General features: G+C 34.8%; 1 protein-coding gene across 3 annotated transcripts in view; it reads right to left on the reverse strand.

The window, feature by feature from the left end:
* LOC149791578 (PTB domain-containing engulfment adapter protein 1-like) overlaps nucleotides 1–21,981 on the reverse strand; it is a 116,793-nt gene that overhangs the window by 53,602 nt on the left and 41,210 nt on the right. For all 3 annotated transcript variants that reach the window (XM_089970136.1, XM_089970137.1, XM_089970138.1), the window contains one exon: nucleotides 19,348–19,404. The gene's annotated coding sequence lies outside the window, so the exon portion shown is untranslated. The remainder of the gene's footprint in view (nucleotides 1–19,347; nucleotides 19,405–21,981) is intronic.

A 21,981-nucleotide genomic window follows, 5' to 3' on the forward strand; every position in this document is an offset into this window, starting at 1 on the left:
CTGGTCCTTCTGGCTACAAAAAAAGTTATTTTAAAGTTTAGGCCTATAGAACCATTGTTTTGTTGAATCCTTGGATGATCAAGTACCTTCAACACTGTCATAACTATCTATAGAACTTAATGAACTTTAAATAAAATACGTAATAAAATCAAATGAAACTGTTTTAATTTGTTCTGATGTATTGTTATTGAATGTTGTTATCTATATCTGTATTATGTGTGTTAACTTTCATGATTATAGATTGTAAGGGCCATTTAGTATATTAATTTTCATTATTATAGATAGTAAGAGTCATTTCGTAAACAACATTTAATACTAATTTTCTTTACGATTGTTGTTTGTTTGTACATCTAGATGAAGTTATTTTTAAACACAATGCATAGTTTCAAGATAGTGAATTGTATTTTTAACTGAAGTAAACATGCGGTGTCTTTTTTGACCTTGTAAGGCACAGATGAAATCTTTTTGACAAATGAACTATGTCACCCCTGTTGTCTGAAAACACAGGCTTTCCAACACATATATAGTGACCATGTTAGTCTGAAAACACAGGCTTTGCAACAGAAATATTGTGACCATGTTAGGAAAGAAATTCCTGTTTGGTTTGAAAAATAAAGATGACCAAGTTTAAGACCCCTGGTGACAATCAGGTTACAAATTAAAATATTGATGACTAAAATGAAAGTTGTGTGCATTTTAAAAAAAAATCCTTTAATATAAGTGGTGCTTTTGTTTATTTTAAAATTGGTAGGGCAATACAAACTGCAAGGGGTTGGGTTGGTTGGTTGGTTTACAAAGTCAATCACCATTCTACCATGATAATGTGCATAGTATGATGTGTCACAGTGTTACTTCCTGCTTTGAGATATACCACACAAAGAAAGAGTACATATCACTAAACAAATGGATGAGACTGATACAAAATAGCAAGGAATAAGAAGACAATGTAGTTTTAGAGATGGCCATTAAACAAAAGTACCAAGAAATAAAAAGTGTTGGTTCTTTTAAATATTTTTCTTGACTTGAACCTGAGCAAAGAAGATGCAAAACGAGTGCTTTCATCACTGCTTTGATCAGGCCTTCTGTAACCTGAGAAACAATACCAGTAATATTAATTGTTTTTCAAACCATCAAAATCTGTAATTCTTAACATAGTGTAATGGGGGCCCCAAGTGGCCGAGTGGTCTAAAGCGTTCTCCATCACGGATCACTGCCATCTCACCTCTGTCTGCGTAGGTTTGAGTCTCGGGCTCGGCCAATGTGGGTATGTAAGAAAGCTTGCCGGTAGCTTCTCATGGGTCGGTGGTTCTTTCCGGGGTTTTCCCAGGTTCTTCCTCCACCATTAATACAGGCCGCCATGTATAGCCTATCTTGTGCTGAAAAATGGCGTTAAACCCTATAACAACAACAACATAGCGTAATAATAACGTTGCAAGTCATTCCCTGTTCATGAGCAGAAGTTCCACTTGTGGGTGAAAATGCAAGACTAGTCAAAAGCTGGGCAAAACAATGAACGAGACTAATACTGAACAATCTATTAAAAATGGTACGTTTTTCCAATTTAATTTTAAATAATAGATATATCTGACAGTACTCTGTTTCTTTAATGATTAATTTGGAGGTTTGCATTTAAACTTATTTTTTAATCTTTCATATCTTATAAAATCCAAATTGTCATTATAAATTGTTACTGCATCATTTACAAATAAATACGTTTAAAAGTATGATTCTCACAAAAGTTGGCACAGGTATTACCTGCACCTGAAAATTATGCGAAAGCAATGCATTACCAGAACAAGGAACGTGCTAATGTAGAGACCATGGTGAAGGGAATTCATGATAGGTTATCACAGAGTGGTCTAAGTTAAAAATGCCTGAACTCCCATTTAAACAGAGATGTTAATCCCTACTGGCTGAAGAGTATGTAAAATTTTGGTATATCCATGAACGTTCTCTATCTTTCCTATAAAAAGTGCTACTGGAAATCTCTGGATCTGATTTAATAATTTCTATTATCTGATATTTAACACAATCTATGTTGTGGTCAGATTAAAATGTGGTCAAATTAAAATGCTGAGACACGGGGGATTCTTTATGATTACAGATATCCCTCAAGTGTTCTTTTATTCTCACTTTAAATTCCCATTTAGTCTCACATTCGTATTGTTTGCTACATTTAGTGCAGGTGAATAAATAGATGACATTTCTTGTGGTACAATGTCCTCTTAGTTTTGATTTATATTTGAGGTTCGTGTGTGTGATTAGGATTTTTAACGTAGCTTTAACAATTTTTTAGTCACGTCGCTATGACATCTGCAGTGTGGCAGTTTATAGTGATGTCTAGCACTGGGGTATCACATAGATGATAAATACGTTTTTTTTTGTTTTTTTATTTTACCTTGAAAAAGGCGTTTTTTTACATTTTTTATTTTTTTGCGTTTTTTATATTTGTACTTCCATTTTTTTTAATCATCGGCCATACAGGTTATTATATGGAGGAAACCACAGAGTGGTCAGATCAGTCAGATGGTGATAACGACATTGAGTGAAAAATTTTCAATGTTATCTGGACTATGGTTTAAAACTTTTGACATTTTTTCATATTTGTATCACTGAAACTTTAAAACTGGTATGTAGCGTGTAAATAAGTAAAATATTGATTTTTGTGTTGCCTAAAAACTACTGGAACATTTTTTTTTTTTTTTTTATTTTATGAGAAAAAAAATGCGTTATTTTTATGTTTTTTATTTTAATTTTAACGTTTTTAACATCTATGGGGTATCATGCTGCAGACATGTGGCATGATGTCCCACCCAGTCACATTATCCTGACACCAGGCCAACCAGTCCTAACACTGAGCTCTTAGTACAGGTGTGTAAATAGATGACATTACATGTTGTACAACATCCTCTTAGTTTGATTTATATTTGAGGTTTGTAAATGTGCTTCTAAAGATATTAGATTTATACATTTTCCTGCAAAAACTGCAACTAATGGTCTTGAAATCTAATACTTTGTTTGCAAATGTTTTTAGTGTTAGGCCTGGATGTTTGTTAGCAACAGGATCAGTTGAACATGTGAATCAACCTGAATTATTCCCTCTGATGAGTTACAATAGTAATGAAATAGGTCAGGGCCCGGGGGTGACTATATAGAACACCTCAGCAGGTGGGAGGGAATGCCTCCACTTCCAATCAGTCATCATCTTCCCTATGACAGTGTGGTCTGTCCAACTGCAGTGGCCTGCAGGTCATTTTTTGTGGCTTGCAATCAATAAAAGTCTGTTATATAATTGTACTATATGAAAAGATAAAATTATAATGTATGACCCATGAAGTTTACAAATTTGGTCCCTGTTGCCCCAGTGATGAAGATGTTGAACCACCCTGATTTATAAAATGAACAGCGATTCTGTAGAAATTCAGTAGCTGATGAGAGTATCGCTACATCTACAGTCAAAAAGGACATTGGTAAATAGAGATGAGAGTATCGCTACATCTACAGTCAAAAAGGACATTGGTAAATAGAGTGAAAAATGTAAAACAAAAGATGAAAATTATTGGCAAGAATTTCATAAGTACTGTGCATTCAAACAAAGAACCATTAAGCTACATTGAAAAATAGATATTTGAGATCCTGTTCATTAAAAAATATCAACAATAAATATTTGAAAATAAACTGCAGTTTATATAAATGGTAATTATGTGGGACCTTGCCCACTTTAAATATAGCTCATTATCTCCTAACATAATTTTGAGATGTTCACCTGATATTTACTGTGCTCTTACTTATCCATCATAAATAAACAAAGCAAAGGTTTATAATAATAATAATAATAATAATAATAATAATAACTTAGTACAGCACCTAACCTTTAGAAGCACTTTACAATATTAGATAATACATAAAAACAACAAGAAGATCACAAAAACAAACACCATGAAATTACAAAACAAAAATATGCTGACAATAATTAAAGAAGTAAACATTATTATGTCTTTAAGTCTCTCCTGAAGTCAAAATAGGTGAGTTTTAAGAGCACTCTTGAATGAGATCACAGTGTCCTTGTCTCTAAGATCTATGGATAATCATTCAACGTAGCTGGACCCAGGCTTGCAAAGGAACACTGAATAACTTTGTGTTAATAGTGGGAACAATAAGAATAGGAGTGTCGGAAGAGGAGCATACATTTCTAGATGGGGTGTACACATGGGTATGGTCAAAGAGGTATACTTCACTGGAGCCAGTCAATGAAATGTGTTTGCAGTTCATTCATCTGTACCCTATTAAATGGGATGACCTATTTTTTAATCTTTCTCTGTTGCCCATTTAATTTCTCATTTTCCTCCTTTACCCTTTAATCTCATCTGTGCATCTTCCTTATGTAGCTGCCACCAAAGTAACTGCAAGAATATATTTTTTTGTCCTTGTCAATTTCAATTTCACTCTTGGAATTCACATGTCCAAAATATTTAACTTTTCTTGTGGCAAATTTACATTTGATGGTATTAGTTTTAAGTTTGCATACTTGAGTTGGTCAAAACATGTTTCATAGGTGTGTTCGATGTTTCTCAAAACATGGACTAAAGACAAGACTATCATCTATGTAACACATTGCATTTTTCCATATAAGTCCCCATAACACCTGTCTGCCATTTGGAAACTCACTGGCAATTGTACCAGGCCAGCTTCTTAAATTGATATAATCCATTATGCATTATGAAAGCTGACTTGTGCTTCGTGTCTGGAACAAGAGGAATCTGCCCAAATCCTGAAGCCATGTCCGAAACACTGATAGTTTACTTCTGATTCACCAGCTGTTTCTTATTCTAGAATGTCACGCAAAAGTGGTAAAGGAAAGATTTCTGGTTTTGTTACATTGCTGAGATGTCAGTAGTCCACAGCAAATCAAAACTCTTCAGATTTCTTTTTGGCAAAAAAAACTGTACTACATTCATGGGCAACTGGATGGCTTAATATCTCATGCTTTAGCATTTCCTTTACCTGGTGTTCATGATTTAATACTTTAGCATTTCCTCTACTTGGTGCTCATGATTTCATGCTTTAGCATTTCTTCTACCTGGTGTTCATGATTTCATGCTTTAGCATTTCCTCTACCTGGTGTTCATGATTTCATGCTTTACATTTCCTCTACTTGATGTTCATGATTTCATGCTTTAGCATTTCCTCTACTTGGTGTTCATGATTTCATGCTTTAGCATTTCCTCAGCTTGATGTTCATTTCATGCTTTAGCATTTCCTCTACTTGGTGTTCATGATTTCATGCTTTAGCATTTCCTCTACTTGGTGTTCATGATTTCATGAATTAGCATTTCCTCTACTTGGTGTTCATGATTTCATGTTTTAGCATTTCCTCTACCTGGTATTCCGATATCATGCTTTAGCATTGCTTCTGCATGGGGTTCAATCTGTTTTATAGGGTTAATCCTGAAAAATCTTTGATGAACTGGTTCGGCATCTCATCTTTTCATTTTGTGTACATTTAATGTACATCCAAGTTCAAAAAGGTTGTTTGCAAACACATGATGACTTTTACCAAGAAAGGACAAAAATTTGTTTTTTTCTCTTTTTCTATTAGGTCTGTTTCTTCTAAAGTAAATTCAAGTTCTTGAGCACTTTTAGTGTGATGGTCGTCTTTGCTACCAGGAGTACAGAGACTAACATTTGTACATCCATTTGTTTATACCACTTTCTATGCAAGAAATGACAGCATCATTGATTGAATACATATATTGCTTTTCCAAGTCATATCTGAATGTCTTTATTTGTTGGATTCAAAGTTTTACTGTAGCATTGCATGCTGAAATCTTGTCAATTATAATTGTAGTTCAAATTACATTTGTCACAGATAGAAGGTGAGCCAATGGTTGCAATAGCACAGTTTCACAGTCATGTCTATTAGTTCTTAATGGTCACAGCTAAACTGCATTCCGATTGTACAGGAACAATTACTCTTACTACTGTCCGTGCTATTGTTACATTTCTGTCTGTGAGTAGTTTTAACTCTAATGCAGTTCTTCCATCAAAAAGAGATAATGTTCTTTGCACATGTCAATTTGTGCATGTTTTTCTTCAAGAAAATCTAACCCTAGATTTGCAGATTAGTAAACACACAAAAAAGTATGAATCACAGTTTATCCAAAGCTGAAGGGTTACAGTTCCTAGTGATTTCTTGTGATCACTGTTAATTCCAAAGATGAATGGAATTATAGGAGGATTTGACTTAGAGTGAAAATTACCAATAATACAGCTCCTGCATCTAAAAGCGATATCTAAAATAATGATCTTTTGCATGTTTGATGCTATGGCGATGTTGGTACTTGCGGTTTCTTTATGCACTGCTATTTGTGGGAAAGGGATATTTCCTGACGTCACAGTCCTGTATATGGTGCTGACCAGCAAACTCGTGAAAAATGGTTTGGTTATCCAGACTTTAAGCATTCCTTCCCATGAGCAGGGCATTTTGACTTCTGGTGAGGTGGTGATCTCCCACAATAGCTGCAGTGTGTTGCTTGATTAGGTTGCTCTGTATGGTGGCTTGGTGATTCGTGTCTTTGAGGGTGGTATAAGTTTCATTGTGGTTATTTGGAAACCTTGTTGCATACTGGATAACACTCATTTACATACTTTAAGCATTAAGTTTTTCTTCAAGTCTACCTATTTCTGCCACTATTGACTCTTGTTGCTGGGTAGTATCAGTTGCTTGTGGTTTCAGCTAACTTGCAATTTGTATCAGGCTTTCTGAAGTTTTAGGATTCTACTCTAGCACAAGATGGCATATAGTAGGGCAGATTCCAGTGATGATAACTGATTGAGGCTGTGCATCTGATAATCCAGAACATTTGCCTGCATGTTAACTGAGGCTATGTAATATTCTACAGTCAATCAACTTGTACAATGTAGATACGGGCTGTTGTCCTCTGCCATCTGGTTCTTTCATCATATCCATATTAGCATTGTATGAATGCTGTCTTTAATGGGTCATAATTATTCTTAGTGTCTTTAGGGTAGAGATATACTAGTAAAGCCACTGTCCATCAGTTGTTGTGGGGTTTAACGCCATGTTTCAGCACACGATAGGCTATACATGGCGACCTGTATTAATGGTGGAGGAAGAACCTGGGAAAACCCCGGGAAGAACCACCAACCCACGAGAAGCTACTGACAAGCTTTCCCACATACCCACATTGGCTGAATTCGAGACTTGAACCAACGCAGACAGAGGTGAGATGGCAGTTATCCGTAACGGAGAGTGCTTTAGACCACTTGGCCCCTCGGGGCCCCTCACTGTCCATCACAATCAAAGGCATTGCTGTTTTAGGTTACGTATTGTTGAAGCCTTTGGTTTGCATTAATTTGCTGACAGCAAGTAGGCCACAGTTAAGCATATTTTTTACCATTGCCAATAAAACTTGCAATAAGTCCACTCAGTTATAGTGTGACATGTTGGTGTTCTTTCCTTCTCACAGATCAAAGCTTAACAAGGTGAACATCCCTGGAGAAGTAGTCTGATGTAGTTGAAATTCTGGCTCTTAAATCTCTTCCTCTGATAGATCCAAATGATAAATCTTATAAAACAAATCTTATAAAACTAGGGAGCTGTTAGTTCTAACAGGTGACTTTCATCAATGTGTATAATTCAGTGAATTAGGCTGTATAATCCATAATAAATCCAACCATACTGCAACTAAATCCAGATTTCATTGTGAAAGATCAGGACCATTGATTCTCACCAAACTGTTGTCTGGTGGTGGCAGCTACATGAGGAAATTAGCAGGAAGAGCAAACAAACTTTTAGGCAACAAATTTAATGGTTAGCTTTCACTGTACTGAATTTAGATTAAACATTCCCTTGATAACTCTTTTTGCCTGATATATATATATATATATATATATATATATATATATATATATATATATATATATATATATATATATATATATATATATATCAGCTGACTTTACAGAAGATATCATGATATCATATTTCTCTAACTTTTCAGAATGTTTCTGATATACAAATCTGTGTTTCCTGGATTAAACTAAACCTTTAATTTTAAAATGATAAATTGTCTAGAAGCTGACATGATTACTACATCTCTGGTGTAAAATAAATGGACTGTAGGCCTGGAAAAGATTATCAAAGTTTATTTATAAAATATAAATTTCCTTTAAAACTATATTACCGTACTGTTGGTAATTAAGAGCCACTTACTCTATTATCTTATCTCTAATATCAACAATTCTGACATCTAAAATGTATTCTAAGTACTGTAGATAATCCTTTAAATAATTGACATAAACACATACATTTTCTCTTCTTCATAGGTCAGAGGTACACCTGTGAAAGCAAATGATTAACTTCCATAAGGCCACGGGGTGTGTGTGCTGTGAGGGGTGAGTGTGCTGTGAGGGGTGAGTATCCTGTGAAAGTAAATGATTAATGTCCATGTAGCCATGGGGTGAGTGTACTTTAAAGATTCTGCTTGTATTTTTAGACTGATGAAGCAGCAACTTTTTTGAAATGTGGATTTTACTCAATATGACTATGTAAAAGACTAGAAAAACTGGAAACAGTTAAATCCCCACAACTGTTATCTGAACCATTTATCATAGGTCTAAATCCATTTCTGATTGTTTGGCAGGATCTGAGATGACTTGATCTCTTGTAATGTGTCTGGTAGTGTTCTTCCGATTATCGATTATAATCGATAATCAGTTGGTTGGGTGAATCAAGTCGCTAATCGATTGTGAAACTCCATAATCGATTGCAAATTAAGGGAGACAACTGTGAAGTGCTCGGCACAGACTAGTTCCCTCCTCTTGTTTATTGGGAAGAAAACCGAGGATTCTGAACAAAATTTTGAAAAAGCCGCTAATACAGATAATATAGGACTCACGGTACTAATGGTATGGAAAAATGGGAACCAGCCTGGAAATGGGTGAACATAAAACAGAGTATATATGGGTTTGCTTACCAGTATTGGTTAATAATGTAAGTTATGTTTTAGGAAAAAGAATCTTTTGAGAGCTTATCCTAGTTGTTATTTCTTTTTAGAGACTTTGTTTTATTGATGGAATTTCAGTCCTTTAACTCATTTGGCCCCAGCACTGTTATCAGTATCTCTGCTGCTATGCCCCAGAAGCACTAAGCTGTGTCTAGCTGCTTGTGCCCCAGAGTTTTTATCCGTTTGAAAACTTTGGACAACATTGTGCACACGCATTCACTCTTACCTTAATTTCTCTTCTTATATCCATTTAAAACCAAAAAATTTTCACCATTTATTCCAAATGAATTTGTCTACACAGTGATTATTTTTTACTTCCTATTTGTCCAAGTCTTTCACAACTTATTTATACACTACCGGTATTTACAAAATTATGTGCAACGTTTATCCGCAAGAACTCTTATCATCATCGCTGTCAGCATCCTCATCTTCTCACGATTCAATCTCAGAAACTTTTATGTCCGAATCTAAATCTTGCAAAATATCCAACTGCCGAACATATCTTTCCTCAGCTTGCTCAATATTTTCAAGATCAAACCCGAGAAACTCTTCATTTTTGCTCTCATCAAAAATCACTCTTACGTCCACCATCATTTACGATTTTTCATGAACAGAACACGTGTAGTAAAACTGCTCTCAAACAGTAACCCTTGGCTTCTGAACAATTAAAATTTCCACAAATGAAAGTAAAATCATTTCTGATTGGTTTAATAGTTGTTTAGTTCCTGGAAAAAAACATTTCTAACCAATCAGAGACATTATATCTAACACAGATTCATCACGCCTGGAGACGGGATCGCCCATTGAATGCAGTAAATAATCCATGACTACAGGCAGGATTGGCCAATGAATGCAGAAACCAGATCACGCCTACAGATGGGATCGGGGCCAAATGAGTTAACAGTCTTGAGTTTAGAACACACATTACTAAAATTAGCACCTGACTCTTTGGTGCAGAATTGAAAGCACGTTTCAAACACATGCAGGTCCAAAAAATGCCATGTCTCATATCCTTTCCTCGACACATAAGCTGACATGCAGGTTTCATCTATACTGACAAATATAGGTTTGATCATGAGCACTCAAAAATTTTAAGTTATTGAAGTTTTAATATCATGGTGTTTGCATAGGTTTACTATGGGAACTGAATAGTACCGTGAGTCCTATACACTGCCATTGATGAAAATGATCCCAAAACAATATATCCATATCCTGTAGGAAAAGCGCGTTCTTGTGTTTGGACATACTTCAGATTTTACAAAGTACATGAGGGTCCACCGACAAAGGAGAATTTAGATACGACGGAGGTCATACGCAAACTCTGCAGAGAGGAATATGCAAACAAAGGTAGGTCCAGCTATTTTCACCGAAATCAACGAGGGGATACATTTGGATCTTTATATATTCGGCAAACACATACTCCAATACATACTGTAAAAAATGAACAGCATTCTAATTTTGTTTTAAACAAAATCATCATGTCATATCGTATAGCTTACAATCTAGGACTATGTAAACAGTATGATATGAGCCTTCCGATCCAGTACAGAAGAGATGAATTATTTATTCCCTTCATAACTTCCAAACATAAAACCATATGCCATAGTTGGAAACTTTTAGGATAATTTGGAGAAAAAAAATATAGTCGTTAATGACAAATGCAATTTTTAGGAGACTGAGCACCCTAATATAAAATAAATGAGCTGCAATTGTGAAGTTACCATATATATATATATATATATATATATATATATATATATATATATATATATATATGCTGTCTACATAATGGACCATGCATCTGGTGACTGTCGTTTCGGAGAATCAAACTGTTTCATGGAATTCCAGTATCTAAAATTTTAAATCCAGAGTTTTATTTCCATTAAATTATTTGTATACGTTGTGCTTTTTTTCTTATATAGCACTGTTGTTGAAATACTTCAAATTTCTTTTTATAATAAATCTCCTTGTCATGTGAATATCAAGCTTGAAATACTTAAATGATCAGAAGATTATCCTGCATATATGATGGAGAAGTGATCTCTGTGGTTTGCTACAGATGTTCCCTGAGACATGTGACTATTTAAAAACATAAAAAGAGCACATTTTAAAATGTTGCAGATTAAATTTAAAATATATGTGCAAATTTAATATTAATTTAAATCCTCCTTTTTTTGTCTCATTTTTTTTTATAGTTGATTTGATTCAATTGATTTAATATACTTGTGCATAAATTATTTGTTGTTTGCTTTTATTTTGATATAAAAACGTTTATTTCAAATACATTCCAAGCAATACTACAAATCTGGCCTTTCATCTTGATCGTGACCATAAGAAAACGGGATCAACAAGAGGTGTTGATGTTTCCACCCTAACAGACTAAGATTGATGAACTATTTAAGAAGCTACAAATCAGAAAGAAATTGATGACGCACTGTTGAAAGTCACTGTAAGCAAAGTTCTTCCACTGAGCCGCACTGACCATAAATATTTTAGAAACTTTATGATGCTTCTTAATCCAAAATAAGTTTTAAATAATAACACTATAAATTATTATTTAAATTGACAGTGAGAAAACAAAAAGGTGTTAATCCATTTGATTCTTGACGTCAACACTGTAAGGTGTTGAATTTCGAATTTTCATGCCAAAATTAAGCAATGTTTTATTAAATAAAATGCTATCCTGTCGAATTAAACATTACATAAATTCACTGTTTTCACTATATTTAGATACAAGACAAATCATAAAGGTATCCCAATACTTCTTAAACTTGCCATTATTGAAACGAATGTTAATTATATACCTCCAATTGCCAAACTTAAAGATGTAATGAGACAAGATCTTGACAATAGAACACAGGACAAAGATGTAATGAGACAATATCTTGACAATAGAACACAGGACAAAGATGTAATGAGACAAGATCTTGGCAATATAACACAGGACAAAGATGTAATGAGACAAGATCTTGACAATATAACACAGGACAAGGATGTAATGAGACAAGATCTTGATAATAGAACACAGGACAAAGATGTAATGAGACAAGATCTTGACAATAGAACACAGGACAAAGATGTAATGAGACAAGATCTTGACAATAGAACACAGGACAAAGATGTAATGAGACAAGAACTTGACAATATAACACAGGACAAAGATGTAATGAGACAAGAACTTGACAATAGAACACATGACAAAGATGTAATGAGACAAGAACTTGACAATAGAACACAGGACAAAGATGTAATGAGACAAGAACTTGACAATATAACACAGGACAAAGATCTAACTCTGCTGGGCTGTTTATTGAATCATACTATGAAAGATCTTGAGTTTCTACCTGACTGTGAGTGAGCAGATGGACATGCTCTGCTTTTGAAGGTTACTCTTGATATGGCTGATGTCAAGATGAATGTCACAGTGGAGCCAGGGAGTAGTGATGAACAGCCTTCATACACATTGACACCTCTACCAATAGTACCATCACTACTAAATCTCAGAGATGATAATGATAAAACTGTGGTTACACCTAGTCCACCAAACAAGAAAGCAAAGGTCAATGTTGACATGGATGATTGGTTTCAAGATCTTGTTGTTTGCCTTGGTGAAAGTCAACAGCCAATAACAGATGTCATCCACCAAGAGGTTTCTAGATATCTAGTTGCTGCTCCATATGATACCAATCTCACAATGTTACAGTGGTGGAAACAAAACTGTCAGTTCTACCCCCATCTTAGCTTACTAGCTCAGAAGTACCTAAATATTCTGGCATCATCTGTATCCAGTGAGAGGGTATTTAGTCTGGTTGGACACCTTGTCAGCAAGAAACGGACTCGTTTAAGCTGTGAAAATGTGGACTTGATAATATTCTTAATCAAAAACGTTGACTACTGGTAGTGTTGGTGTAACAAACACAAGAATAAGTAGTATTCTGAAAAATGATTTATGTGTTCAGTATTACTCAAACATTTGATTTGTATTTTATTGTACCTTCTGTTTAACTTGTAATATGGATACCATTATGGTCCAGTCTTAAGAATTATAGTCTTAGATTTTGTAAATCATTATGTGACTTTGCTGTTAAACTGTCAAGTTAATATATGTAAACATTTTTTGGTGTTTTGTTTCAGTTTAAATGTAAAATGTGAATTATTGGGTCATTGTTAGTGCAATTATCAGTATTCTGAAAAATGACATGATCTGTACTAGCCAAACCATTGATTTTGTTTAATGTGGATAACATTTTAGTCAAGTTTTTAGCTTTTGATGTTCTGTCTTTACATAATTACATGGTTTTGCTGATAAATAGTTCAGTTAAAAAAATGAAAGTATTTTTAAATGGTGTTTTTATTTTGTTTAAATCTAAACTGCTTTGATTGTAGTATTAGTAAATAATGACAAGCAAGAAAAGCATGTTCTTCTATACTTTAAACCATAGAAAAATCACATATGAATAAAAGTGTTCTGGGGGATTGCAACAGTCTTTCAGTTGCATAAAACTGATAATCCAAAGAAAGTTGCTTTTGTAGAACAAAAATAACACAACGCAATAAAAATTGTCATATTTTTATGAAGTTAAAGTATGAGATTACTCCTGTACATTTATTGACATTTTGAACTCTTGAACAATGACATAACTCTGTAACAAAACAAAAGTTAAAATTTACTTGTAGTAACCGATTCCCATCACTAGCATCTGGAATCAGAATGAGCGTAGGGACTGCCCTTATATAGTATTTCTGGTTTGATACAAGATAATCAGAACAATTATATTTTCTGCATCTTTATTCATTTTCATATTTTTTTTAAAAACAACCTGAAAACGCCTTTTTGTTTTTCCATCACAATTTGTGAAGTGTACTGCAAATATCTGTAATTTGTACTTAGTATGTCAGTGCAAACAACACGACTGCACACAGACTGCAACAGCGACCTGACTTCCATGGATGTTCTACAGAAACCAAGCCTGTAGCCACAGTCTACACTTACAGCTAACTTCATCAAAAAAGAGGAATCTGATGTAAATTTCAGGTCCCTGCTTGGAAAAGGTCTCAGTTACTGTATATTTACATGATGCCTTCTGACCCTGCAGCATATTTATCATCCCCTATTATAGCCCAGCAATTAATAGCAGATGTCTATTAATAGTCTACAATTAACACAAATTGCTGAAATTAATAATCACTGGGGAAAATTGTCATAGTTTCATGACTAATCCTCTCGCTCCCTTTCTCTCTCTCTCATAAATAAGATGCAATGAAAGATTTTCAGAATTTATTTTCTTACAAAGAAGGATAAACACCATGCACTATTAGTTATAATTTGCTTGCTTGCATTTTCTTGTTTTGGTCTAAAATTATATATTTTCTAGGACCAGACATATGTATTGAAAAACAAAATCGCTCTCTCTCTCTCCATCCCTTTCTCTCTCTCTCTTTGGTGTCAACTCAATATCTGGATTAGTTTAGTTATTTATTGACAGGAAAAATGTAAAGCTATATAAGCTTCTGTGCTATAGTCATTGTCAATATTAAATTGTTTATTTGTTAATTTTCTTTACAAAAAGAAATAACTAAAATACCTCATATAAGGACACAACACTTAGGTGAACCGCCAACCATCATCCACTTGCCTTGATACCTGAAATGTCAGGTGATTTATGAAGTGGGACTGAAGCTAGTCTGACAATCTGGTCTTTGCATTGAATTCAGGTGTTGCTGTTCTGTAAAACTCTAAAACCAAACCAAACAGATGTCAAAACATGTACACCAGTACCTTCAACTCTGCAAACACTATTCCAGATTGTTTTATGTACCTTGCATGGTGCTGACAAGACCCTTCTTCAAAAGGATTTGCAAAAATAAGATTTTGAAGATGGCCACTGTGTCAGCCATATTTGATATCTGGTTGGCACAATTTTCATTTTGGAGGAACCATACATCATCAGAAGTCTTCAGACTGAACCTCTTGTCAATATGAATTTCCATTCAGCGGAGTAACAAAAACAAGATTTTCAAGCTGTCTGTCATGGTGGCCATATTGGAGGTCAGATGGGCACCATTTTCATTTATGACCAACTAGACTTCATAAGAAGTCATCTGGTGAAAACTCCACATCGATATGACTTTCCGTTCAGGAAGAATAGCAATAACAAGATTTTCAAGATGGCCACTATGGTGGACATAGAGGATGAATGAACAGCACCATTTTCATTTAGGACCACCTAGATGATAGGATGTTGTGTGTGCGTGCATGTGTGTTTTGTGACACATGGATAGAATCACTGATTTATATTTAACATTGTCGTAACCATGGCATTGAGTCTTTTATATATGACACTGTCTAGTCATGATGTATAACCAGTTAACATGTCATTAATATATCTTCACTTATTCAAACGTTACCCTCTGGACATGAATTCAATTCACTGTTACATTTTTCCTTGCTGTATCCTTCACCTTAAAGTAGAAGTCATAGATACCTATGTGACACCCCATCTATACATTTAATACAATTAGTTAAGGTTTAAATCAGTGGTTTAAAAGTTGTATTCCCATCCAGGATACAATTTACAGAATAAAATTTTTCCAGGCTCTGAGCTGGAGCTTGAGGCACATTGTGTGGCTATTTGAAGTGATACACCACTGTGTCATGGTCTATACATTTGTGTAGAACTTCATGAAAATATCTTCTGTGTCCCCTAAGTTATATCTTACAGTGGCATACAGGTCAATGGCACGGTAATGGTATGTGACATACCTGTCATAGTATACATGTTTACTTTGCCTAAAAGTTAAACTCCAGAAGAAGATACAAGTCACAGAACTACATTTTCCCATTACCCGACCTTGAATCTGAGGCAGGAGGTGTGACCTTGAATTTGAAGCAGGAGGTATGAGTAACTTAAGATAAATATATATTTCAGCAGCATTTCATAAAAGTCACTACAACTGTTGTAGTAGGGTTTAACGCCATTTTTCAGCACACGATAGGCTATACAATGGCGGCCAGTATTAATGGTGGTGGAAGAACCTGGGAAAACCCCGGAAAGAACCACCGACCCACGAGAAGCTACTGGCAAGCTTTCTCACATACCCACATTGGCTGAATCCGAGACTTGAACCCACGCAGACAGAGGTGAGATGGAAGTGATCCATAACAGACAGCGCTTTAGACCACTTGGCCACTCGGGGCCCCTCTGAGGGAGTAAAAGACTGCATACATAAATTCTACAAGTGATCTCTAAGTAGTTATTTCTGAGAAAGTAAAAGACTTCATACAGAAATCAGACAAGTTACATCAAGGTATTTGCATATGAGAGTACAACGAAGTGTATACACAAATCTGACAACTAATGGCAATGTAGTTGCTTCTGTGACTGTAACTGATTGCTGGAACATAAACAAATTAGAACAGTGATCACTAGGTAGTTACTAATAAGGGTACCACAAATATACTTGCTTGCAAGTAAGGTCAGACTGCAAACAGTGAAGATCCTGATCTGCCATAGCATAATGTGCATGAAGATCAGAGTCTATTTTATTTGTTCTACTGAGTACTCATAACAATCTGCACAGACCCAGATCTGCCAGCGCATTATATGCTGGCAAGACATAGGTCCCTGCAGTCTGCAGTTGGACTCGCCTTATAAATGAACTTCCATTATTAACTATAGGGAATTCACTGTATGCATGCTATATTTGTTTCAACAAATAGTTGTTCATATATTAACTATAGGGAATACACTGTATGCATGCTATATTTGTTTCAACAAATAGTGGTTCATATATTAACTATAGGGAATACACTGTATGCATGCTATATTTGTTTCAACAAATAGTGGCTGATATAGAGAGTTTCAAACAATTATCTTGAACAACATTCTCCTCTGCAATCTTCATTATAAACACATTTGTTAGCACATGTCCCCCTATACGATTATCAGAAAAGTGTTCCATGCACTTCTAGATGATAGTAAAACGTTGGAAGTACCTTCCTTTACCGAATAAAAAACAAATCATGTATATACATCTTAAACTGTTGTTTTAAAATGACTTTTAATGTAGATATGAGAAAACCGACATACCTTGAGATCACGGGCCTTCAATACAAAGTAAATGATTTAAAGTTACCATGATCAAATACATGAACTTTACAATGAAATGGGGAGGCAACTCCAAGTTTAAATATCCTGTCGACAAATGCCTTTGTTTACAGCTCAAGAGAATAATCTTTTTCCAGCTGCATCCAATGCTTTAGAACTGCATTCATAAAGGTTTATAATTGGCAGAAGGAGCAGACAACTCCTAATTACATTGTGACTCATCACATCCACAAGTTGTGTGCAACCAAGTCGAGTATATCAAACACAAGTCAGTACTTGTCTAGTGTTATCATGCTCATTATGAAGACTTAGGTAAACCATCTGTCAGCCATTTGAGTGGCGACTGGTATAAGGCTTTGCAAGCCATCAAATTTTTGTTCTGCACTGTATAAACTTGCTTGCAAGAGGAGTCCAACTGCAAACTGCACAGCCCTGATCTGCCATCACATATTGTGCTGGCAGATCTAGGTTAATGCAGTTTGTTAGGAGTAATCAGTAGAACAAATAACACAGATCCTGATCTGCTGGTGCATTATGCCATACTTCACTATAGTCACACTCATGTTCTACTTTAAGTTCTTTATGAAACAACTGAGTCTGGTCCATTACTATCCTGCCCTACAAGTCCACTCCGTCACTCTGACGTTGTCGAAAACATTCCATCATCACTCGGTCATGCTAAGTACCATCTTTCATAGTTTTTCTTATGTTCATTCACTTCTTGGAATCAGTGTCTGAATAGAATTTCAATATTCTGTCCCTCTGCTTCTTTATATCATAATCAGTTGATGAACCAATACCGTATACATCACACACTTTCACACAGAAACACCACGGTCTAGTCCTACAATGCAAGACACATCACCCGAAGAAAAAAAAGTGCTATGTCTTACATTGTAGGACTAACCACGGTCCAGTTTTTCAACAGTTTTACTTTATTTTGTATCGATACTGACTGGTGTTTACACTTGATGCCACCACGGACACCTGCATCTTTCTTAGAAGCCATAGCTAGAGTTAAATGTAATTAAAATAAGCTAAGAATCACACAAAATACAAGTATTGCCACCAACAACTGCAGTGTAAACAATCCAAGTGAGTGTGCGCCCAGTGAACTAATTTGGCAGTGTCAGGAACTTCAAGTATCCTCTTTTAATTTTGTCTGGATTAAAAGTGGTGCCAGACATCTGTCGCTGGAAAATCAGTGGTTTACCTGTAATACTGTACCAATCATTCACTTTACTCCAATGACCTAAAAAATATAAAATCTTCACATCCTTGTGCCATAAAACACCATACGAAACCAAACCATATAAACTGCTCTACAGTCAAGCAGGTAAACAATGCCACTGCACGTAGCGACCATGTGAACTCTGACCTTCTTATTTAATTTATTTTTGTCTTGAATTTTGGTTAAATCATAAAACGAGAACTATAAAAGTGATGGGGAGCTGTCTCATGTTTACAGTTTCAATATTATCTATTAAGTATTAAATATCCATGAACACTGAAGTAATAGCAAAAGCAAATGATTTTGCAAGAAACTTTTAGGTATCAACTTGTGGTTATAAAGTACTTTCAAGAAAAGCAAGCATGCAAGCTACACACTTCTACTGCCTGTACACACTCATATGACCCATGGGTCAGCCTGTTTTCAAGCTGTCATTTCAGTAATGTTGGTATTGAATTTGGGGGAAAAAAGAGATGTCCACTATAACAGTACTAGAAGTGCTGACTTTTCATTACAATTTGTAGATATCAACTTGTGGTGGTAGTGGCATTTCGAGAGAAGCAAGCACACCCAAATCAAAATCGCAAGCTTATTTTTAAGGTTGCAGCAAGCTTGTTGTGTAAGTTGTGGCAATCTTAGATTTGAAACTGCGTCAAGCTTGCCTTTCTACAAGCTTGTGCTTGTGCAAGCTTTGCTATTACTAGCTTGCACAAGCTAGCAATTAGGAAGCTTGTAATAGGTAAGCTTGCCATGCACCACAAAGGGAGCAATTTTAAAACATGAGGTAAGTTAAGAACAAGAATCTACAACACAATATAAGTTAACAACTATAATATACAAGAGGTAAGTTAATTAAAAAGAATTACAACATGATATAGTTAAGAACACAAATGTACAACAACAGGTTAAGTTTAGAACAAGAATTTACAACACAATATTAACAAAAAGAAATGAATTATAGATTCATGAAAATACTCACTTCAGATCCTAAACATCTCTGACTCGGTCACAAAGTTTGGCAAGCAAATGTCAAAAACTGAAAAAATATACATTAGATACAATTAGTACAAAGTCAGACACTAAATGTATAGTTAGTAATGAGTGACTTTGTATAGCCTTTAATACATACATAGTAGAGTACTTTCTTTACATGGTGGGACATAACAAATTATGGGTAAAACAAAATGATACACCCATAACGCACTCTGTAATTCGGATTGCAATTGACATCTATCTTTAAATGGGAGTCCTGGTATTTTAAACATTGAACAGAAAAAGTTTTTTTTGGGAGAAGTTCAGAAGAAATCATTGATTTCCCTTGAAAAATGTGAGAAATAAGGTACCACTTACAAACTGCCTTGGGGGACCCGAGTGGCAGAGTGGTCTAAAGCGCTCACCATTACAGATCACTGCCACCTAACCTCTCTCTGCATTGGTTCGAGTATCAGGTTCGGCCAATGTGGGTTCGTGAGAAAGCTTGCCAGTAGCTTCTCATGGGTTGATGGTTCTTTCTGGGGTTTTCCCGGGTTCTTCCTCTCCTTTATACTGGCTGCCGTGTATAGCCTATCTTGTGCTGAAAAATGGTGTTAAACACTACAACAACAACAAACTGCCTCTCTGAACACAAGTAATCAAATCTGCCATTCTATCTAAAGATACCTAATGGTCTTTTTTGCGTTTTGTTTTAAAGAAATCTTTTTTAGAGGCATACTTTTCTGAACAGTCAATCAAGGGAGATAATTTGATAATATGGCATTAAAAAAAGTAAAAAAAGAGAGTACAGTTTCAGTTCTATAATATAACAGGAGTCTCCACAAGTGATTCTTCAAAATGAGTATCACTGAAAATTTATTTCTTCACCTGCTGAGAAAAGTTTACCAAAAGTGTTTACTCATAAACACAAATCTGTAAGACAACTGAAGCACATTTGGAGTAGCCAAAAATATAGAGACTGTATACAGGAAAATATAAATTGAAGCATGAAAATTTGGTTTAAAGTACCTAGTTTTGGTACAGTTCAATTACTTCCCTTCAGATACATCCATACACAAACGTTCATGGGAGTATGTGAAATAGGGTCAACACTATCAACGGTATAATGAATAGAGAGCTCAAAGGAAACGTTACTTAAGCCTGAAAAGTAGGTAAGCAACGATATGAAGTAAGGATTTCAAAATGAATACTTTTTGCTACCAATATTGAAACAGTTTTGCTGCATAACTGTCAGAAATGAGCACCGATGGAAAACAACTTCAATATTTCCTATATTATTTACTACCAAGCGTAGGATCATCTAAGAGAATGAAGAAAAAAAGTATTTGGATACATACTGAACATATTCAATCAAGGAAAAGGTATTCAATGATCTATTTGACAATCTGAATCCACTACTTGACTACTTAATAGTATGTTTGATAAAATAATTACATTTATTTGAACATCAATGAATTTAAATAAGTTGCACATGGCACTTACGTAGATTTTGTCAAAATGGGTTAAGAACAAAAATGTTTATATCCGAGTCAAAAACAATGATGACTCATGTTTTTTGTATTTTTAAACAAGTGTTTCGGTTGTTTTAGTAGATGTCCGATGAAATGTAGGATCTCAGCAAATTTGACAATGATTTTGATATCACTGCATATAGCTATGAACTTAGCGAAATTTACCAAGTGACCAAAATGGAATACATACTTAAACATTTGCACCATTACGTTGGAATAACAAACATAATAAAACAGAATTAGGATATAGATGCAGCATATAATGTAGAACATTTATTCAACAATGCACTAACACTTAGTTCTTCGTTTTTGAACATATCCCACAAGTGAAATATTCTTATTTGTTTTTCTTGTTTTCCTGGTCTGTCTTCATTTCAGTTTCCCTTCAGAAACCATCTTGAGTTGCATGGTATGGAGTATGCTTCCTTGTACAGGAGAGTCAATACCAGATAATAAGATACATCATTCATGTATTCAAATAATGTGGTAACCACCATGTGGAGACATCTTTGTTGTTAACAGCATTGTTCTAAGGCACACATTTTTATCTTTTAAATACATGTAACTTATTTATTTCAAAGATAAATATTAAATAGGTTTTCTGGGTGACAAGTTTTGGGGTGGTTTCTTGGACTAAAACATTAATTTGGAATTATAGGGAATTCAGACAAGAACACTTTTGGATTAAATAATTGTGATACAATGAAAGACTCTTAGCACATTGTCACAATCCAGGCTACTGGCACATTAGCACATTCAAGACTACAGGCACATTAAAACATTAAAAATTTAAACTTTTGACATCTGATAGAACTTTTAGGACTATTTGGGATTTAATTCATGAACTAAGTTCTTTTTAAATTTTCACTTGTTATCTAGGGAAAAAAATTATTAGCTGAATTTTACAAAACTTGCTGGTTTTTACTCTTTTCTTTTACTAAGTTCAAGATCATAGACTAGTAACATATGAAAACTGGGTTACAGTGATGTAGTTTTTGGACTGAAGAGTTACTTTCATTAAGTTACATCTACTGTGCGCATACAAAGTTTCATGAGTGTATGTGAAATAGGGTCCAAGATCTTGAGAGTATAACAAATGGAAAGCAGCT

The sequence above is a fragment of the Sinohyriopsis cumingii genome, chromosome 9 (genome assembly GCF_028554795.1).
Source record: "Sinohyriopsis cumingii isolate HCF-2022 chromosome 9, ASM2855479v2, whole genome shotgun sequence".
In the NCBI taxonomy this organism is placed as follows: domain Eukaryota; kingdom Metazoa; phylum Mollusca; class Bivalvia; order Unionida; family Unionidae; genus Sinohyriopsis; species Sinohyriopsis cumingii.